This window comes from Protopterus annectens, chromosome 10.part0, assembly GCF_019279795.1.
Source record: "Protopterus annectens isolate FY-2018-M chromosome 10.part0, PAN1.0, whole genome shotgun sequence".
Classification (NCBI taxonomy): Eukaryota; Metazoa; Chordata; order Ceratodontiformes; family Protopteridae; genus Protopterus; species Protopterus annectens.
This window is the reverse complement of record NC_056744.1, coordinates 1632617648-1632641101: the sequence shown is the minus strand read 5'-3', so window position 1 is coordinate 1632641101 and position 23454 is coordinate 1632617648.

Here is a 23454-nt window from a genome sequence, read left to right as displayed (position 1 = left end):
GTTCCTAACATAACTAAAGAAAGCCTTGTGATTATCCCTAGTGTCCTGTGCAATTTTTCTCTCGAAGCTGGCCTTAGACGATTTTATGAGTGCCCGTAGTTTTTTGCTAATACTGATCAGAGATGCCTTCCCTTTTTGGGATTTTGCTCTATCATGTAGTAGCTTCCTCCTTCTATTGTATAGTTTGTTTGGGGTCCACCAGATAGGACATCTGCCTTTGGAGGATTGGGTCTTGGTTTTATTTGGGATTGCATGATCCATGCATTCCTGAAGGTGCTCATAGAATGCATTTATAAAGGATTCTGCGGTCTGGGCCGTATTTTCCACAGGCCCGAGGGCTTTGAAGGATTCCACCTCGGTTTTGAGGAGTGTGAAATTTGCTTTAGAGAAGTTTTTCACTGTGGTTTTCTGGGCAGGGGATGGGGTCAGGATGTGAATATCCAGTGAGATTAGTTTATGGTCTGATCTTACCAGTGAGGGATACACTTCTGGTCTGGAGCATAGAGTCCCCATGTTGGTGATGATCAGGTCCAGTATGTTTTCCCCTCTTGTGGGAGTGGTAACAAGTTGTTCCATAGCATTTGAGTTTATAAATTCTAGGAACCTTTGGGCTAGGGTGTTGGAGCTAGAGTAATGCTCCCAGTCTATGTTTGTGTAGTTGAAGTCGCCCAATATAATGGTGTTTGGAGAGACCTTCATATTTTCCAGTGTTCTCAGGAAGGCCAAGTGGGGTTCCTGGGTTTGGGAGGGTGGTCTGTAGCAGGCTATAAACTGGAAGGCAGTTTTACCCACTGTTAGTTGCACATGGATAGTCTCTGATGCTTCGTGCTGTGCCACCAACCTGGAGGTGTGGGTATCTTTGAAGAATATTGACACTCCCCCACCTTTTGTGGTTCGGTCCAAGTTTTGAGGCCGAAAAGCATGGTATGAGGTATAACCTGATAGTGCTGGGGTGCTCTCGGGAGCCTTGAACCAGGTTTCTGTTACTGCACAGATATCGATGTTCTCCATGCTAAGGAGAGTTTCGAGTGCGTGCATCTTGAGGTTTAGACTTCTGGCATTGAGTAGCACTACTCTTAGTTTCTTATCCCTTGTGATACCTATGGAGGTGGGTTTGTCTTTTGAGCCTTGCCTAAAAAAGGCACTATGTGGGTAGCAAGAGCCTTTGCCAATATCCGAAAGCCCAGGGGTGATAGGTGCAAGCCGTCCCTAGCGAAGCATCGTGGCTTGTCGTGCATGTCATCCCAGGCTGACAGGCATTGGATCCCCTTTGAATGACACCAATACTTAAGCCAGTTGTTGAAATTGATCATCTTGTCTTCATATTGTGGCATCATTCTTGGTGAGGGTAAGATGCTACTCAAGGTCAGGGTCATACCAGCCTGTGCTACATGCTCAGAGAGCTCCTCTATGTCTCTTTTCATGTAGTCCAGGGAGGTACATGTCAGGTCATTCACACCAGCATGGACAATGACTGAGTCATATTTGTACTTGCCTTGGAGTGACCTGAGTGCTTGTGTTATGTGGCGGATCCTAGTGCCCGACAGGCAGCTCACCATGACCTTCCAGCCTGGTGAGTAGGACGTCAGTGTGTCTGACAATAGAGTCACCTATTACAAGTGTATCAGGTGTGTTGTTTAGCTTTAAGGGCTGTGACTGTTCTGCACACTGGCTTTGTGAGCTATGTGTTGCACGTGTTTTGTTTTGGGGTAGCGGTTGCTTGGGTGTCTGCTTTGGAGGTCTCTGCTGCTTAGGCAGATTTTTATTTAGAGCCTCTGAGTGTGTTTTTGTGTGTTTATGTGTTTGGTTTGCTTTCGTGGTAGGTCCATGTGAGACTGGAATTGTAGTGAGTGTGGTTTCCTTCTCCTCCTGACTGGTTACGCCAGTACTGAGTTGAGAGAGCTTAGCCTCCAGTTTGGCTATATGGTTGCATCTCTCACATGTGTTGAAATTTGTTGGGAGGAGGAGAGGGTTGTCTGTGTACATGAGGCAGTTGTAACATTGCCTCAAGATTCCCAGATTCACCAGCTGGACCGGAGAGGAGATTGACAACTGACCTTTGGGCATGCTAGAATATTATTGGGAATTCCTTTATAATTGTAAAAAGGGCCAATGGGGAACAAGGTACTCAAGGGGAGTTTGTGAGAGTGTAGTGCTTTTAATTTTTTAGTGCTGACTTATATAATTGCTTTAGTGAGCAAGTGCCAGGTAACTTAAATGCAATGTGTTATAGGTAACTTAAATGCAAAAACAACAAACAGTAACTTTCTTTCAAGTGAAACAAGGAAATAAGTACAGTAAGCAATGCAGATATCACTAGGGAGCCGCAGAAGTGCTGAAAAGCCGCATTTTAGGTGGAATTAGCGTTTCAGGGAAATAACAAGCATACAAACAAAGCTAGATTCAGCAGGCCTGGATCTAGTCTATGCTACAGCAAACAAGGTGTACCAATTTCAGTAAGAAGCAGTTCAAATATGCAGGCACTATAAGCCTTTAACCAGAAATTCCCAGCTCAGAAGGGCAGAGTCCAGCCTCTCCTCCCACAAGAGTGCAGACCACGAACCCTCTTAATGTAAAATAACTCGCCTGAAGTCCAAGTGCTTAAACCAGAACTAATACACTTTTAGAATAACAGATACTGAGCCCTCAATCAGCAGTTCCCAACTTAGAAGGATGTAAGCCACCTGTTCTGCCACCACAGTGCAGGCCACAAACCTTCCTAATGTAAAACAGCTGATCTGAAGCCCAAGTGCTTAATCCAAAAGACTTAGAATGATAGCTACACTTTAATCAAGTTACTACCAAGCAGTAATAAATACAATTGAATACTTTAAAGAATGCCTTGATTAGGGCTCAAGTTATACAAACAAAGCTAGATTCAGTAGGCCTGGATCTAATCTATGCTACAGCAAACAAGGTGTACTAATTTCAGTAAGAAGCAGTTCAGATATGCAGGCACTATAAGCCTTTAACCAGAAATTCCCAGCTCAGAAGGGCAGAGTCCAGCCTCTCCTCCCACAAGAGTGCAGACCATGAACCCTCTTAATGTAAAATAACTGGCCTGAAGCCCAAGTGCTTAAACCAGAATTAATACACTTTTAGAATAACAGACACTGAGCCCTCAATCATCAGTTCCCAACTTAGAAGGATGTAAGCTACCTGTTCTGCCACTACAATGCAGACCACAAACCTTCTTAATGTAAAACAACTGGTCTGAAGCCCAAGTGCTTAAACTAAAAGACTAAGAATGAGTTACACCAAGCAGTAATAAATACAATTGAGTACTTTTAACATGACACAAAAGCAAAATAAAGTAGGAAGAAACACGAATACAGTAAAAGCAGATATTTTTTTTTTGAGTGACCCAATGAGATGGGCCCAGGAGGAGTATCCAAGTGCAAATTTACAAGAGGGGCGGGCAATTTCAAAACCACCAAGATTAACACCAAGACAAAAACAGGGAGGGTGGGTAGGGGCCTACTGAAAAAAACAGTCACAACTTCCAGCTAGATATTGCTCAATGCAACACAAACAAATTACTTTAAATCGTGTATTATTTGATAAAAGTGCAGATAAAAATTTACTTAACTCCACTTATGCGTTCAGTTGATTGTATGCAGGTCTTAGTTGGCCAAAGCTCACAGTTTAAACAGAAACTAATTCACTGTACCACTTGTAAAATACAGAAACTGAATAAAAATGAGGTAAACTACCCCCACTTATCACTGGCTATGCAGGTTTTTTAACAAGCCTTAACTGAAAATACCACTTGTATAAGACCTACTGAAAAAACAGTCACAACTTCCACTAGATATTGCTCAATGCAACACAAATAAATTACTTTAAATTGTGTATTATTTGATAAAAGTGCAGATGAAAATTTACTTAACTCCACTTATGCGTTCAGTTGAATGTATGCAGGTCTTAGTTGGCCAAAGCTCACAGTTTAAACATAAAATAAGAGGGTAACAAGGTAAAAAGCGTAATGGAAATAAAAACTGCAGGATAATAGAGTAGTCTATATTATGTGCCAGCAAAACTACAAGTACATTTAACTTCAGATTTAATGTGAGACTTTATGAGAGTATGAAATATGTGGAAGGATGATATGTAGATAAGATCTGAAGGAAGAGATTCCCAGAGGTTAGAGCCAAGAAAAGAAAATTAATGGTTAACAAACAAACCAGCTGAAGCTAGTTTGTTCCATGCCCATTCCGACCCTGCTTGACCATCAGCCACCACTGCTCTGGCCTTTATGATGATTAAGCACAAGCCTCAGATAAGTGCTGGACCCAGAGCTGATCCTAATGGCACCTCCCTTGTTACCTCCCTTTCCCAAACGGCAGTCTCATTCCTCTCATCCTCTTCCTTATTTCTTTCATCAGTTTCCTACTCCCACTTACAATACTAGACACAGACCCAAAACTCTAGTTTGAGTAAAAGCCTCTTTTGCGGTACCAAGCCGAAGGTTTTGTTAAGGCTAGTAATCCTCCAATACCCCTTATATACTACTCCAGTTACCCAAAGGTTGAGTTGGCATAATTGTTATGGTCTTTACCTCACAGATACAATGTTGAGGGCTTGATTCTGATCTCTGGATAGTAGTTACTGTAGGTTTATAATAGTTTGCAGACTAATAGCCTAATATTTGGGGTTGGGGGTTGGCATAATAGTTAAGGTATTTACTTCACATAAACAAGGTACATTTGAATCTCACCTTTGCTGGGGGGGGGGGTTGCATAATGGTTAAGGTGTTTACCTCACAGATACAAGGTACAGGGTTTGATATCACCTTTTCTGAAGTCAGTGGCCTCTGGCTGATCAAGTTAGCCAATGATTGCAAAGTAGGAGCAGTTATAGAATCCCTCCAAGACAATAATATCCCCCAGGAAGGGCTAACACAAACTAATAACTAGTGCCAGAACAATGGTTTAAAACACAATGCCAAGAAATGCATAGAAGTACCCTTTGGGAAGTTGATTACCCCAGGAAACTACCTCAGTGATAACACACCCCTAAAGGTAGACCCAGTAGTCAGAAATTTCAGGACGTATGTAATGTTGCTGAACTTATAAGCAGGGTATGGCATCTACGTCCAAGGAAGTCATTGTTCCACTGTATCCACATCCATCAAGGCTCCTCACAAAAGAATATTAAGGCGTAAACAACACGTCCTATGTGGATCACCTCAAAGCCCTATCTCTATACTCTGTCTTCTACAGACTGTTGAGGGGGCGATCTATGCCTGACATACAAAGCTTCCTTAGATCCCACCCTGATGGACATTTTGCTTTACTGCAAAAGAAAAAGCATCAGAACTACCTGATACAGAGACTTAAAACTTGCTTGCAACATTAACAGGATTTGTTGGCGTGACAGGGATGTGTCTCAGAGAATACCCCATCTCTGGAACAGGTCTCCCATCCAGGTGAAGCAGAGTTCATCCCTAACCCTATTCAAGAGTAATTTGGACCAATGGATGAGAGATCAGACATTTACACCTAGCCTGGCTTTTATGTGTCTAATGGACAGAAGCAGCCAGTAAATGCTTGACCACCCATGCCCTTACTTATATATACCCCTTAAAGTAATCGTTAGGGATATTGTTGGGTAAAATGGCTAGACATTAAAAGACTCTTGTGGTTGTCAACCAAGTACACCCTCATGCTAGCCTGGCCTCATTTCAAAACACAGCAAACCTTGGAAAAGTAAAAAAAAAAAAAAAAAAAATGAGAAAACATCTGCACAAAGAAATCATTTGCATATGTTTTTGTAATGATTGTAATAATAGTTTAAGTAGGCAAACTTCATTAGACAATATATATTAGTACATTTTGACATCTGCATACAGAGGTACTATAAGTCAGAAACTGCTAGAGAGAAAGTCCTGAAATGTGGAGATGGAATGGCTGAAAGATTGGACTTGTATATACCAAGTCTGAGATGCCATTTCTCAGACTATTCCCTTGTCTCCAAAGTATGGTGATCTCGGAGTTGGTATATACAAGTTCATGGAGTGTGGGGGGGTTGACATCTGCAAAAAGAAGTTTTAAAGAGAAAAGGAATTTTCGAGATTTGCTCTTTTCTGGGTTTTCTATCTTCTTTTTTCAGTTTTAAAGTATTTCGAGTGCCGACCTTTCAATATGGAACCACATACAAATTGAAATGTGTACATTTTTTTGTATAAATTGTACATAGTTGCATACTCATTTCATTTTGTACTATTGCTGTTTTCAACATGTTCGACTATGTATAGTTTACTTTCTGCTAAAATACTATTTTAACTTCTGCGTGCCATGTATTCTTGCTTAGAAAAGGGTCAACAGACCAGCCCACATAAGTAGTAAATAAATAACAAATTACATACATACATACATGAATGAATGAATGAATGAATGAATGAATAAATAAATAAATAAATAAATGTGGAGACCTGTATGGCAACTAAAATACTGATTTTGTTTTCCTAAAAGAGAAAGAATCACCCTGTTATAGCGGTCAGGACTATAGTGATTCAGCTGAAACATAGTACTAAGGACTCCTCTTAAAATAAATATAACAAGCAAAATGTGTGCCAGAGGCAGAATAATCTTCTAAGTAAAATGCAGGTTTTATAGCAATGGGAGAAGATCAGTGCAACAGTTAATAGTTCCATGAAATCTGACTGCATGCCAACTGCTGCCTTCTTAAAAAGCATTTGCGTACAACAGTTAATTATTTTTCTCTATTTATTCTTTTTTCTTTACGTGTTTTCTTCCTTTTTTTTTAACCAGGAAATTCTGACAGGGCATAATACATTTTCGGTGAAGGCGTGAGGAGAACGGCTGTTTTAGTAAAAACTCACAAATGCCAGTCTACTGTATTTCATCTAATGGCAGGCTTTAGTTTAAGTTCCATTGCCTACATGCATTTATCCCTGGTGAGTTGGTATGCTGGGGCAGCAGAATGGTGTAATGTTTAGCATTGCTATCTCACAGCACCTGTGTCTCTGGTCTGGTCCTCAGTGGGGGGGGGGGGGGGGGGGTTGTACAGAGCTTGAAAATACTCCTTGTGCCTGTGAAGCTGCTCCAGTGCCTCCAATACCCCAACCATGTGCTATAGGTGAATTGGCAACCCCCTAAGGTGTCTGTAGGTATGTGTGCCATATAAGAGTGAATGTATGCGCATTCTGAGATGGCTTGGTGCACCATTTAGAATGACTTTCTGTGCCCTGCACCCACTGAGTGCTAATATAGGCTCTGTCTCACTTGTGACCAGAGAATGGTAAGTTATGCAGTTTATATGAGTGTATTTGCATTCCTTATAGTCCGTGTTTTACAGGTACAGCTTTATGTATTCACATGACACAAAGCAAATAAATCTAAGTGGTTTTATGTTTACACTAAGAACTAAAAACAGGGAACAATGTGTTACAATCAGGTTATGCCTGTGTCATGGCTGCACCTACAAGATAGCTTAAAGTGCTTTGAGGGAGTCTAATTGAATATATTTTGTAATGGATTTGTTTTACAGACTAAAATGGATTATTTCAGGTTTTAGAGATTATAGCTGAAAATGTAGAGTCAACATTTTTGTTAGGGTATGGCTGAGGTTTTCTTAAGTATTTCCATGCTGATCAAACATATAATTTGGGTATACTGCTTTATTTGTGTTCATGGAAATATTAGTTTTAACAGAGCTGGTATAAAATGTAGGTAGGGTAAAGGTTTTAAACACAGAGACAGCCACATAATCAAGGACAAACCTAAGCTGCAAGTGATCTGGGAGGGAAAAAAGAAAACATTCAATAAGAATTTTCATACTTTCTAAAAAAAAAGTTTATTATGATTTTTAGCAATATGGCATAGTGAATAAGCCCTTTCTGAGATGTAATAATTTTATTATTGCCTTAAAATGTGTGACTGTATTTTCAGGGCCGTGATATATTTTCAAATCTATACTATATATAGTTAACAAAAATGATTCACAAATTAAGAAACACGAAAAACATGTCTAAGTTATTCTTTTAGGTGTGTCTCCTGAGCTTTTGTTCCTTTTCATTTACATCTTTGGCCCGATTTGACATTACTAATCCTGTTTTCATTTTAGATTTATAGAAGTATTTCACTGCCGTACCTCTTCCTAGTTTCCACATCTGTTGGTAATCCTGAAGGCACAGAATGATGATCTTGCAGAACCTGTTTCACAAATTAACCCTTAGGTGCAGTTATTAAGGGCACAACTTGTGAAGAAAATCAGTGTGAAGCATGCCCAAGCATGCCAAAATTAAAAAGCCTCTAGTGTTTTATGACAAATGCAAAACACTGCAAGTGCCTTCAGGATTAGAGAAACCTGTATGCTGGGAGATACTGAAACTATAAAAGTAACATTCTATTTTAATTATTCTAAGAAAAATTAACTCCTAAGAATGTGAAATGCCATTATGAAATATATCCTGCATCGTTGTAGCCTGTATGATACATGTAAATATTGTAGGCTATGTGCAAACATTTGTACAATGTAACCTCATTATATATGCAATACCTCTTTCAATAGTATCCTTAAGTTATATGTGACAATGTTGCCTGATGCTCAGGACTTCTTTCTGCTGTATTCTTATGGCAAGTGTAATACTGAAGCCGAATAGTCAAAGTATATGTAACAGTGACACATCTAATATATTAATATAGCAATAAAAATCATTACTGTCATCTGGCACAGATCATGGCTTAAAAGGGTACACACGCTCTTCCATCTACCCAGTTAATGAAGTTAAAACAAATAAATAAATACTACCTGTATCTTTACTTGACAGCCAAATGTGTGTGTTTGTGTGTGTGTGTGTGTGTACACTTGCAGTTGCATGTATTTTCTAATAGATTTTTCAGGGCCACCACCTCAACACATAATCTTCAGTTCCATCTCCAACAGTTTCTATCACACAGAGTCAGGGAAGAGACATCAGTATAGTGGCTAGAGATGGGATTTCATTAACATTTAAGGAAACTGAACTTGGATGGAGATGAACTGACCCTAAATGGGGAGAGTGTGCGCAGTGACAGGTCATGCACGTTACTGAGCATATGACAGCATGGCATAAGCTCTGATAATTACATTTCATTACATTACTGACCCACTACACTGACATTCATAATATTGGCCTCAAAAGGTCAAAATGTTCAACATAAAAAAAATAACAAAGAACAATGTTTTATGCAGTGGGGCATGTCCCCTCTGTACCCTCACCTCCTACTTCTTACATATACCATCTCTGAGATAGCACAGCAGTTCTAAATATGCAAATAAACCTAAATAACCCACTTTGACTCACAGCTTCTCTACTGTTGACCTAAGCAGCATGTCTGTAGCTATGACATCACCCTCCAAGCTCCACTAAAGGATATTTAGTCACTGCAAAATCAAACACCATTCCCCCAGGGAAGGATAAACTGGCGTTAGCCACTCAATCCTATCTCCAGCCAGCCCCCAACCGTGCCAATAGTTGTACAGAATCTAATCATTAGTTTACTTCAGATTGGAAACAGCACTGCTGAACACCCCATCACTGTGTCAGCAGGCCAGTTTGGTCAGTGTGCATATTTGTAAGTACAACGTGACGTAACGCAAATTACACAACACAGGACTTGAAGATAAACAAAAACCTACTGCAATATAAAAAAAAAAGAAAACAAAACAAGAGGGCGTAGATAGTACAGCAGCAATATAAATGCAACAATCTAAATCAGTATAGGAATATTTACACGTTACTTAAATCACATGACTCGGATAGTACTGAGTGCATACAGTCATAATAACAGTACTAACATGCAAAGAGTAAAAATAATGATCACTAATGAGTACAGCAGCCTTACAGAGGCAGGTACTGAGCTCTGAGCTATGGAAAGCGTACTTATAGTGTTTTGTGTGCTATGCAGAGGCTTCCCATTAAAGGCTTAAGCCAGGTGCATTTCAAATAAAGAAACCCATTTTCAGTTCATCATCTGCAGTTATGCAGCCAATGGTTTCATTTTAATTAATGCCAGAATACATTAAACCATAAAAAGATTATTGGAATTTGTGCATAGTTTAACTTCAGTATGCACTCTTGTGTTAAGTACTTGATGGGCGACTCTCTTATGAAATTAGTATGGATGCCAGTCCACGACCTGAGAGCTTCCAAAATGATGAAAACAGTTCAAGAAAGGTTTAAGTGTTCAGATACTTTCACAATTTAAAAAAAAAAAAAAAGAAAAAGAAAAACAAGCTACTGCTTCAGTGTGTCACCTAGAAAAAAGACAACGTTGGTTATATATGTGCTCTGTAAAGTAAAAATATGAGTTAGAATTACTGTTTCATCCTGTGCCCTGCCTCTGAAATAACCATGAAATATAAAATAAAGCTAGCAGGAGGCTAGGGATAGAAAAGCCATCAATTTCAATTTTTTTATTTTACATTTAATGCTATTTCTGATTAATACTGTAGGACAACATGTCAGTTCTGACGCATTTTCTATTTACACGGTGTATTTGTAACTCCATTTTGTGTTGTTTCACTTTCAAAACTGCCTAACTGTTGAAACAGCTTTTCTAAATAGATGCAACAACCATACCTCTCAACTGTCCAGATTTTTGCAGAATGTCCAGAATTTTGCCTCATATTTTTGGTCTGTTTCTCATGAAATTGTGCTTTTCTGGCAAATCACTGAGAACTGAAGTCAGAAAATAATGGCATACATTTGAGTTTCAGACTTCATATCCTTCAGAAAATTCATGCTAATGCAAAAGCATGTTATTCTAGCAACTTTTTAAGCTTGTAAGAGCAGTATTTAAAAAGTGTCCATATTTCTGGGGCCTTTTAAGCTTGTAAGAGCAGTATTTAAAAAGTGTCCATATTTTTGGGGCCTTTTCCCCCGTTATGTGTGGTTTTGCCTAGATTTCTTGGTCTGAGAGGTTGAGAGGTAAGAACAACATTTCTGCTCTGCAATGATTGTTTTCAAGAGTATTATGTTGTGCAAGTTTGTCACACATTTCAGGACGATGACTATCAAAAAATGTATACAAGTTTGTGTAAATGTGGCTATAAAAGTATTTTTTGGCAAGTACGATACAGAATAAGCCAATACTTAAATATAGCCATTACAGATAACAGCAAGTATAAATTATGAAACATTGTAAAACGGCATACTGCATAAAGAAGTTTTCTGTTGTGAATCAGTCATTTGACCAATGACCTAGATAAAAAGAACTACTTCTGTCACCTCCAAGATAAGCACCAGAACAATCCAAAGAAATTTTGGGCAGGCTTAAACAACCTCCTCCACTCAGGGAAAGCGTCTACTCCCACCCCAGAAACACTTATTGGAAAAAACCCAGAAGAGGTTGCCAATACTTTTAACTCCTTTTTCACTGAGACCATTCAGACCCTGGCTAATCAACTTCCCCATCCTTCCTCCCCCCCAACTAAGGTTAATGATGAATCTCTACCCTTCTTTACTCTCCAGCCAGCTTCCACCTCCTATATTAGATCTCTACTGAAGAAACTTAAACCAACCACCCTGTCGGCCGACTGACTCCCAGCTGAATACCTACAAATAGCAGCAGATGCCATAGCATATCCCATCTCAATTCTAATTAACCGAACTATAACTGAGGCCACTATCCCCTCCATTTGGAAGGTAGCCCATGTCATCCCACTTCATAAGGGTGGCTCCTCTACTGACCCATCAAATTATAGACCTATAGCAATACTGTCGCCAATAGCCAAAATCTTGGAAAGATGTGTTCATAAACAACTCCTTAACCATCTCACCCTAAATAATCTACTGTCCAAATCTCAGCACGGTTTCAGACCCCACCATAGTACGACCACCGCCCTCCTCTCTTTTACCGACTCAATCAATAAAAACCGCAATAACAAAAAAATTTCCTCAGCCCTCTTTCTTGACTTGTCAAAAGCCTTTGACATGGTCAATCACCAACTACTGCTCCACACTCTTGAAACCTTACACCTTGATCATCCGGCCCTTAACTGGTTCAAAGCTTACCTCTCTGGAAGACAACAGGCAGTTCGATGGGAAAATAAGCTCTCTCAACTGTTGCCGAATACCATAGGGGTCCCCCAAGGCTCCATACTTGGTCCTCTTCTCTTCTCTGTATTCATAAATGACCTTCACTCAGTCATCCCTAAGGCCACCTGCATCCAGTATGCAGATGACTCCACATTGATCTGCTCGGATATCTCCCTCCCTGACCTACAAGTAACAACCCAAAACTGTTTTGCTATAGTAGAAAAGTGGCTCTCGGAGCGGAAACTCATTCTAAATCCAAAAAAACCAAGTTACTAGTATTTTTTCCCACCTCAGTTACTCCACCAGTCCAACTTACACCCCAATCCAATAATAGTCCCTTCCTTGTTCAATCTATTAATGGTACCATGATTGAGCCTGTTACCAACACTAAACTATTAGGAGTCACTATTGATAGTAGGCTTAGATTTGATATGCATATCAGTCAAACCATAAAGAATGTAAATAAGAAACTTGGATCCTTGTATAGAATTAAAAACTTTCTAACCCCTACTGCCAAACTAACTATCTCTCACACGCATTTACTTTCCACTTTATTGTACGCCTCTCCTGTGCTTTCATTCCTTAACAATAGTGAGATCAATAAACTCTCTGCTGCCTACAATCACATCGCCAGATTTGTAGTAGGAGGTCCTTACAGAACTCATCATTGCCTTAACCTAAGGAATCTTGACTGGCTAGAACTACCCAATCTTCTCAAACTAAACCAACTCACTGAAGCGTTTAAAATTATTAAGCAACCGGATAAAACCCCCTCCTTGCATAATCTTCTGATTCCATACTCTAATCTAAGCTGTCTTCGCTCCTCACATAGAGTCCTGGTCCAAACCATTAAATCCAACAACTCTGCTGGAGAAGCCCTTTTTGCCAACTCTATAGGAAAAGTCTGGAATTCCCTCCCCAATAACTTAAGACTTACTACATCCCAAGGTGTATTCAAAAATAATCTTAAACAATTTTTTAAAAAACATTGGCTGTGCCCATGTAATAACCCAGACTAGTTCTCTCTGACACTCAACTAGTAGCATTCTCCACCTGTATTACTAGGTGTTTTTTTTTCTTTTTCTTAGTCTAAAGAATTTGTAAACTCACACCCACTAAATTCCACCTCCAATGGTACTTATGAAGTCAAGCTCCCCATTGCCTGACTTGACTCTACAAGGGATGGTAATAGTAACCTAGAATATCAACTACACTGTATTTGAACTGTTATCTATTCACATGGTAGCCAAGTGTATCTAAAACAATTGTGAAGTATTTTTTGTGTATCTGTAATTTTATATATTTGCATTAGGAAGTGTATTTATCTGTATGTAAATGAAAGTGTAACTTTTTTCCTCTGTGGAGCTCTTCTCCCCGGGCCTCCGCTGAAAATGGACATGTATCCAGTCGGACCATCCCGGTCAACAAATGTAAAATAAAATAATAAATAAATTTTCATGGAGTTATGCTTCCCAGTGAAACCAATAGCAAATAATAGAGACTTTGTTCCATGCAACCCTTCTTATTTCATCTCTAAGGTCACGGCAATTGAAGTAAAGAGGGTTTTCTCTGCACAGCAGCAGGGATATACATAAATTAAAATGCATTTGACCTGTTCAACATTATTTTCAAATACCTTACTCCCTTTCTTTTATAAAGTGTCATTTAACAGACATATATTACCCAATTCACAAAAGCTTCTAAATGACATTCATGAATGTAAAGAAAACTTGCAGCAGCTACTAGCCTTTTAGCCAAACCTTTAGCAGACTGTTGGCAGTCACAGCTGATGTCCTCATTAGGCTCATGTGCTACTCTGAAAGGCTTAGTTGAGAATACAGTGAATTTTTAATCACACAGCATCCAAGAACAAGGAGAAACAATTCCTAAAAATGAACCAGTAGAGAAACTGGCTACCCTTTATAGCCAGTCTATCAGTTGTCCACTACTTCAGATCATATCCTCACTACAGGGAAAACAGGGACTGTATGACCGTCCCGTAATCATTTGCCAAGATTATTTTGCTATTCCTTTCATTCTTTGAACATTATTGATAACTATATACAGAGGGTAAGGACTGGCCTAGCCTGGCCTCCTTATTGTTCTTGGTCAGCACAAGATCGCAGCCGACAAATCTGATTCCGAACGAACATCAACACCATGGTGATTGCAATAGAATTCAAACTCAGTGCTTTGATATGAACAAGGAACAACTGCATGAGTCAATACATGCTTTCAACACATTCATGTTTAGCTACTTCATTGAAGCATGTTTGGTTTCTCATAGATTCTTATATTGTTACTAGACTAATGATCGGGGGGGGGGGGGGCTTTCTAAGCCTAACCAAGTTTTCCCAAAATAATTTTGATATCCTGTATCTGAATAGAACATTGAGAGCCAGGCATTTATAAGCTACCTCTGTCCATAAGGGACATGGGTGCCAGGCCTGTTGTAAATTTCCTATTCCCCATCCGCTGATCTAGGTTGCTTGACAAGACAGACTGAATAGGTTTCTGATAACAGGATTTATGACTTGGTCCCAAGGGGTGGCCTCAGATATAGTTAAATGTTTTGAGGTGTACAGGACACATAGCCCTCTGAGTGGTAGATATGTGTGTGTGTGTGTGTGGGGGGGGGGGGGGGGGGCTTTGCACCATGTAAAAATCATGTTTTCAATGGAAGCCCATTTGGTCTGTGGGTCTCAGTTAAATGGGTTTCAGCTAAGTGATCCTCAGTCAGATATAACATCTTGTTTATCTTTTACTGAAACATGAATTTTAACACTGGATAAGGGCCAGCTGTTCCACCTAGCCTGATGAGTTCTTTACCTCTTGAATAATCTACAGATCTTCTTGAACAAATAGCTTATGTCTTGTCTGCTGTTCCTTCTTATACCTTTTGCCTTCCCAAGAATTCTTGGATTCCATTAATTCCCTTCAGAAAAGCTTCTGTAGTCATTATTCACCCCTTCTGTGAAGTAATACTTCATGTTTCATCCTGAGTTGCCACCTTATTTTATTAATTTGTTAACCAGGTATGTCCACTGGAAACAAGTGTCTTTTTTTCTGGGGGGGGGGCACCATCTGGTTGCGACTTGCTTAGTCAGACAGTAGGCAAATGGTGGTGGAAAGAATTATAACCTGTGAACTTGACTATAGGATGCAGCTCATTAACAACTCAAAGCCTTAATCCTCTGCGTTTACTGCTACCTTATAGCTTCAGATTATGTCTTATTATTTCCATATGTCTCTTTGTTTGAAGCCCCTCCCTGACCCTCTTCAAACGCAACCTAGATGAATGGATGGGTGACCCCAGATTCATTCCTGGGGTGATGCCCATTTCACTCCTGGACAGAGGAACTCAATATTAACTACCATAGACCCTTACCTCTGTGAACGTCACTCACCTAACTACTGACAATTGGGGCAACTCACAATATATATGGCTATGCTTGTAAGAGCCCTAGGGCCATTAGCTTAGTAACCTCTTATGAACCTATGAACCCAGTGTTGTTCATGTATGTATGCTGGTGTATGTGAAGTGAGTCTGAGTGAATTTTGTAATGGTAGTCTTACGGAAAGGCTAATGTAAGGTATAGGGTTGGAGTTAGGGGCACAGATAGGGTTATCATGCATTAGTAAGGTGATGCAGGGAGGCTGTGGCCCCCAGTGGAGGCTGGGATCAGTAGCTTAGGCAGACAGAAGTGAAAGAGAACTGTAGTAGATGGTATGTATGTAGCAACCTGTGCACATCAACTACAATAATGTCACCACACACCACACACAGACACGGTATGGGATTAAGGGTGGAATAAAGGAAAGGACCTTCCTGCACTATCAGGTCAGAACTGAACTGGGATCATCCAACTCTTCTGCATCATACTGAGGAGACTGAGAAGGGGCACCAGGACCTATCATGTAGGAAACAACAGATGGGCACCAGAAAACAGCATGTGTCTGACGAGAGAGGGGCAATAGGTCATAACAAACTGCAAACAACAGAGGGGTTCCAGGACACAGCAGATGGTGGGCAATGGTAGACAACAGAGGACACCAAAAGAAGATGGGGAAAAATCAAATTTTGCTGAACCGTGACACAGCAATATTTAGTAAAATGATTAAAAATTGGGTCATCTACAGGTAGATAACACACAGTACAATGTTCAGCTCTGTATTTTGTATGAGTCTTTCCAGGTCAAAATAAGGAAAACCAATGTCTTCACTTTTGTGTGGGATCAGAGTCTTTTATGTATTTCCCTCCTCATACAGAAATGTGAAGCAAGAACAAACACACCTGAACCTGATACTTGCAGATAAGTAGAGACCTTTGGTGTCATGCCTGCTTCCGATGATTATGTCAATCCCCCTGCAGACTTCCATGGAACCCTTCTTTATCGATCCCACAGCAATGGAAATTTGCATCCTAGTATGATGTGTTTGGAATAGATAGCATGGAGAATTTCAGCTGGATTTCTAACAATAATTTCTTGGCAAATTCAGTGTTACAACTTAAAAAAAAAAAAAAACAGAAAAAATCCAGTACTAGGAACTCATACTTAGATAAGTAGAGACCTTTGGTGTCATGCCTGCTTCCGATGATTATGTCAATCCCCCTGCAGACTTCCATGGAACCCTTCTTTATCGATCCCACAGCAATGGAAATTTGCATCCCAGTATGATGTGTTTGGAATAGATAGCATGGAGAATTTCAGCTGGATTTCTAACAATAATTTCTTGGCAAATTCAGTGTTACAACTTAAAAAAAAAAAAACAGAAAAAATCCAGTATAGGAACTCATACTTAAGTGGCACAGATTTTTTCAGACTGGACAACAAACAATATTCTGCTGAGTTCTGTGTAACTTATCACATTAGATTATCTGCACTTTGTATCTTCCAGGACTAGTTATTCTTCTGTTCTGTTTTATGCTACAACCTTTTTAGCCTGCTTACACTGACCTTCACCTCGAGTCTTTACCTGCAATGAAACATTTCCTGAAAAGTAACTGTCACCCTTGCACACAGTAACATTTCATAACAATTATTTATTTATTTATTTAGTTAGGCAGTCATTTTACATTTGTTTACTGGGAAAGTCCAACTGGACAAAGACCCTTTTTCAGCAGATGCCCGGGGAGAAAAGCTCCCGATACGGGTAATAACATTTACATACTTTTAACATTTGACAGATATGTTCACTTTCACTCACTTTGAAATACATCAGAAATACATAGTTTATATACACATTTAGAGATATAATGAGTTTATATAACACATTTAGAGATACATAGAGATTACCAAAGACACTTTATCTTGATTGAAGTAGGTAAGAATTTTTCTGTGAGGTATTTAATTTCAGACTTATAACATTTTCTATGAGCTCTAGAGTGAGTCTAGATACATTATTGGTATAGTATGCTGGTTGGAAGGATCTCATAGGAAGATGTACAAGTTGACATACAGGGTGAGGGAATGGCTTATTGCAAGTAGGACAGAGAAGGGAGAGGAAACAATAGTGGGGTTGTGATCCAGAGAGAGAGAGAGTTTAATGAAAGTAGGACAGAGAAGGGAGAAAATATATTAGTGGGGTTGCAGTGTAGTGAGAGAGGGAGACAGAGAGAGAGCATGTAGTAGGGTAGAGGGCAGCAGGATGATATTAGAGTGACACAGTAATAGAGCCTAGGATAATATTAGAGTGACACAGTAATAGAGCCTAGGATTTGGGTGACACAGTAATAGCGTCATGATAGTTGAAGGTGGTGTCAAGGTTAAATAGGTAATAGGAGTAGACAAGGAAAGTTGGATGAGGGGTTATTACCAGTAGGTGAGTGCCAGAAGAAAGGCACTTTAGTGGGGTAGCAGGGTGTAGAGTGTGAGGGTATTGGTAATAGAGCAGCAGGCAGAGAAGAGGAGTTAATTGGGGTTGTCACATCTACAGAGACATGAGTGTTGTAGGTGAAATTTTAAAGACTTCTTGAAGGAAGTAATGGATGTAATGTTGGGGAAAAGGTTGTTCCGGTGTTTGGCAATAGTGTTGCTATATAGGGATATACCTGCAGAATTATTGGATTTGGTTACATCTAATAAGGATTTTTGATTGGATCTTAGGACCCTAGTTTTGGTGTTTGGGTGCATTATGTTTTGTAGAGCAGGGATTCTTTCAGGGTAGTGAAGTGGTTCGTGGGTTAGTATAAGCTGGCTGTATAGAATGAGATGGGGAAGTTGAAGCCTATTAAGTGTTTTAAGGGGAGTGGAGTGGTGTGCACTGTGGGGAGTATTGGTTGCAAAAATTTGCAATTTTGTTATACTTACAGCTTGGTAAGGTCAGATTTTCTAAGACTGGTGAAGCATACAAAAGAGTGGAGATGAGTTGGGTCTGTGCAATAGTGGCTCTGGTGGAGTCAGTTTCTGTATAGCATGGCACTCAACTCCTAGGAGTTTGGCGTGATTAATAGGAGATATGACTGTATTACTGGAGGTGATACTAAATATAATGTTAGGAGAAGAGTGATGTGTGGATGTAAAGATAAGATTAGTTTTATTAGGATTTAATATTAGTTGTGATTCAGAGGACTGTGTTTGTTGTAACAGTGCTGGGGGGACACAGATTAGTGTGGAATCATCTGCAAATTAGATGGCAGAAGCATGAAGTGTGGCAGCAGGAAGGTTATTAGTAAAAATAGAAAATAGCAGTGGTCCTAGAATGGAACCCTGTGGGACTCCTAGCGAGACTGGTAGTAGTGGGGAGAGTTCCTGGTCACATCTTACTGCCTGTTGTTGGTCTGTTAGGTTATTTCTAAACCAAGAAATGATGGGAGTGCTTGTGATTTAATTCTGAGAGAGTGTTGATGAGTTTTTCATGAGTAACCATGTCAAAAAGCCTTGGAAAGGTCTAAGAATATGGCTGAGACATATTACCATTGTTCCTGTGGTTGTTAACTGTCTGTGTGAATGACATAAGAGCTTTCGTAGTGTTATGTGATGGTCTAAAACCATGCTGTGTCTTTCAGAGTAGGTTGTGATAGGTTAGGAAAGTTATAATTTGTGTGTGTACGCACCTTTCAAGTATTATGGAGAGGGTAAGAGTATGGTTATTGGTTGGTAGTTAGTTAGTTCTTTAGAGTTGCCTCCCTTGTGGAGTGGGGTGATGTAGGAGATTTTCCAAAGCTGAGGGACTAGGTTTTCAGTTATGGAGTGATTAATGAGACTAGTTACAGGATAAGCTATTGCATCAGCAGCAATCTTTAAGAATTCGGCCAGTGCTTTATCTGCTGAAAGAGGTGTGGGTTTTAGCTTGTTGAGTATCTTTTTAATGGTGGAAATGGGGACGGGTTGTAGTGACATACAATGTTCAGTAGTGATGTGTTTGGGTGCCATTATAGTAGGAGAAGGCTTCTGAGAATTTGATAGTGCTAGGATGGAATCTGTAAAGAATTTGTTGAACTGAGCTGCTATGTTTGTTGAGCTATCAGTGGTGAAAGGGGCAGAGGTGCCGGCTTTACCTGATTTAAGTATATTGTTGATGGTTGTCCAAATTTTTTTAGGATTGGTTTGGTATCTGTTTTGAATGTTGTTGTAGTAGTTTTCTTTGTCTCCTTTAATCATTTTCTTTGTCTTACTCCTAAGCTCAAGATATTTTTGTTTGTCAGTAGAGGTACCTGTTTTCTTCCAGTTTACCCAGGCTTTGTCCCTGCTATGTAGTAGATATCTAGTCTCTGTGGATAACTAGGGGGCATACTTAGCTTTAATTCTGATGGTTCTTAGGGGTGGTCTAGCATGTTGAGGAATGTTGAGTTAAAGTAGGATACAGCATCCTCTAGGTGAAGTGTTTTCAAGGGGTGCCAGTTGCAACTTGCTAGAGCGGCAATAAAATTGTTAAGGTTAAAGGACTTTTTACTATGCATTTGTTGATAAGTGGTAGGTTTTGCAAGATGGGTTTGATTTCTGATAAGGTAGGTTGGTAGGTGGTCACTCAGGCTGTCTGGGAGACAGCCTGAGATCCTAAGTCTTTCTGGTCTGTTTGACAATAACCAATACAGTATAGATTCCCTTTTAGTTGTTTTGTCGACTCTAGTAGGGGTTTGGATATGTTGTGAAAAACCATGGAGGTTGATATAGTCTGTTGGGTTGGAGGAGTTACATGTCAGCCAATCCATATTGAAATCTCCTAGAATTACGGTTTCTTGAGGTAGTGAGTTAGAGGCCCAGCTAAGCAGGTTTTATACAGTATTTATGTTGTTGCCTGGTGGAAGGTAGCACCCTATGAGGTTTATGGATTTTTTTTTAGTATCCATATATAGTTTAGGGTCTATGTTAAATGTTCGAACATCCAAAATGTCGAACATTACATGGTTGAGACTAAATGTTCAACATTTGGATATTCGAACATAAAAAAAAAAAAAAAGAAAACACAGAAAAAAAAACACTTTAACAGTGTAGGCAGGGGAGAAAGCCACCCTGCACCCCCCACACCCCCCTACTTAAATATACCAACTCCGAGACCACACTTCAGTGCAGAAAAGGGAAATTCTCCCTATCTGCAACATCTATCTTTGAGCACTCAAAATTTCGAACGTTTGATTTCGACCATGTAATGTTCGAAATTTTGAGCATTCGAAGATTTGACAGGTACCCTTTAGTTTAGCAATTATTACTTCTGCTGCTGCTAATGAAGGTAAAGGAAGATCCACTATGTCAATGTTTAAGTGGTTCTTAAATAGGATGGCAACACCCCCTTTTTGCTTGTTCTATCTTTATGCAGTCATTTATATTCAAGGGGAATTATTTCATTGGTAGTTGTATCTGGTTTTAGCCATGTGTCAGTAAGGAGGACAATGTCCAGAGAGTAGAGGGAAAGGTGAGCATGCAGTTTTGAGATCTTGTTTGTGATGCTTCTATTGTTTATGTTAAGCAAAAGTAGGTTGGATGCTTTTTTGGGGAGGTGTGAAGGGGTGTGATTGGAGTGTTGCATTGCTGGGTGGTTGATGGGGTGTTAGGGACAGGGTTGGGGTGAACATCTTCATATAGGGCTAGCTTGGAGGTGATTTCCACTATGGTGTGGAAGATATTAGTAATACAGAAGTGGTATCATAAGGATGGTTTGTTGGCATGATGTGCTGGTATTAGAGTGCAAGGGATGTGGTAAAGGAGAGGTATGTGAAAGAGGAAGGGGTAGATGTGTAGGTTTAAAGGTGTTTTTTTGTATCTATAGTGTTAGTAGTGGCATGATGAGGTGGTTGTGTGGGATTAGTGTGTTAGCATGATGTAGTATGTGTAAATAGTATAAGGGTTAAGGCTGTTGAGATGTTAAATGCATACATATTTAAGTTAGTTTAAGCTGAGATTAGTTGATATGTATGTTGGTGTTAGTCATTGATAGTATGTAAGCCTATTCTTTGGGTTGTAAGAAGGTAGTCTGCGGTCATCTATTAATAGTAAGGTTGAGTATGAATTAAGTTATGGACTGTTGAGAGGATTAGCTGAAGGTTATATATTATATGTTTTGAGCAGGTAGCAGGGAGTGGTTGAAGTTAATTTAATTGATGGTAAGTGTTGATTTGCCCATGAGAGGTGAAGGGCGTAGTTAGATTTTATAAACCTAATGAAAGTGGGGGTGGGTGGGAATGGGGGTAGGGTAGAGGAGCGGAGTGAGCCCAAGTGAAGTAAGGGTGAATGCAGCAGGTTGAGCTGTGACTCAAAGCAGACCATGAGAACAAAGAACAATCAGCAGTAGCAGCTATGTGGTTCAGTATATTTACAGTTTAAGTGGTTTGAAGCAGTTTTCACTCCAGAGTGGCCATATATTATATGTGGTAGCAGTTTAGCCAGGTAAGGCATAATTTAAATTAAATAGCCCTGAAAACCATTTAGTGGGGGGTTTAACTACTGGAAGTAGATAATTCTAGAGGAGAAGGGAAGTGGGTCCTGTGGTGTGTGCGCTTCTTGTTTTTAACAGTAGACAACTGGAGGCTATTTTTTAAACATCTACTCAAAGATAACCTACACTGAGGACTGAGTTCACATATGTTAGCTTCTACTAAAAGGTAGCAGGTCCCAGCAGGTCAGCAATCAAGGACTCTTGTGATAGTGTGGGAGAACACTCCTATCTGAACACTTTCGACTGGTGGAGGACACAGTGCAGTATATAAGGAAGAGGCAGGCACACCACTGGGGTGGGGATGCCATGAGCAGTTACTGGGATGATGGTTTGTTATTTTTATTTGGCATTTATTTAATAGAGAAAACCAGGAACCATGGTTTAATTTGGTGCATCCTTCTACAGTGAGCAGACAAATTAAAATGGTGCTATCAGAAGGAAATCTGTTTCTATAAGCATACATCCATGAGTGCTAAATATACGACATTTGCCTTACATGAGGTATAACACTTCTCTTGTTTAGGATTAGATTTTCCACATTAGAAAATCTTACTCTGAAACCTTATGAACCCATACAGTCAGCCAGAGTTAAGTATGGTCTGGAAAATGATAAGGAATATGTTACAGGTACTGGCACTGGTGCGTGCTACAAAATATATAATGGTTACATTCTATACAATTCTCCATCGAGGTAGTTTCATTAAAATAAATCCTTCTTTTTTGTCTAAAATAGTTTCAGGGAGAACCCTAAAATCAAATAATTTAACTTTATGTAATGAAACAGAATCAGATAAGGAACATGTAATATGTAATATTTTCTGACAGATAAAAGTTGTCAGAGCCATGGTGTAAAAGGATAAAAACTACAGCTCAGGTGACCTGGGTTTGATTATTGGCTCAGTGATCTGAAACGCTGACATGGAGAGATGGGCTGTTACACTGGCACTCCCTGCAAAGATCCACAGTGAAGTCTGGGAATGTCATTGTGAGTGGGTGTTGTCAAAAGAGGTGAAAAGGGTGGTGGACTTGGCTGAGTCGTGGAGAAGTAGGGGTGGTATGCCACACATCCCACCTGAGCGGTGACTCTCAGATGCAACCATAAAAAAATATGAAGGGGGAATAATGGTGTAGGTCACTAAATAATAATCCCCTGGCTGCAGATGAATGCAAGACGCCCTAGCACCCTTAGGGTTTGCACTGTCCCCAGCTTGTATCTGAGAAAGTTCAGGGGAAAAGGAGAAGCTGGTAGACCTGGCATTGAACTTGAAGCACTGGGTGCATACCACAGTATGATGCAGGGCAGTGAAAAGTGTTCCAAAAATAAATAAATAAAATAAAGGGCAATGTTACTGCAAACACAGAGATGACTCAGATGTTACTTTAACAAAATTATGAAATCAGATATTTACTCTAACAACACTATTTTTGTTCAGGTTTTTAGGCACTAATTATTATGGCAAATTCTTACAAGCTGTAGTAAGCCTATTTTTTTCTAGGTGTTTTTTCCTCAGAATAAGCTTTCATCAGGAGGC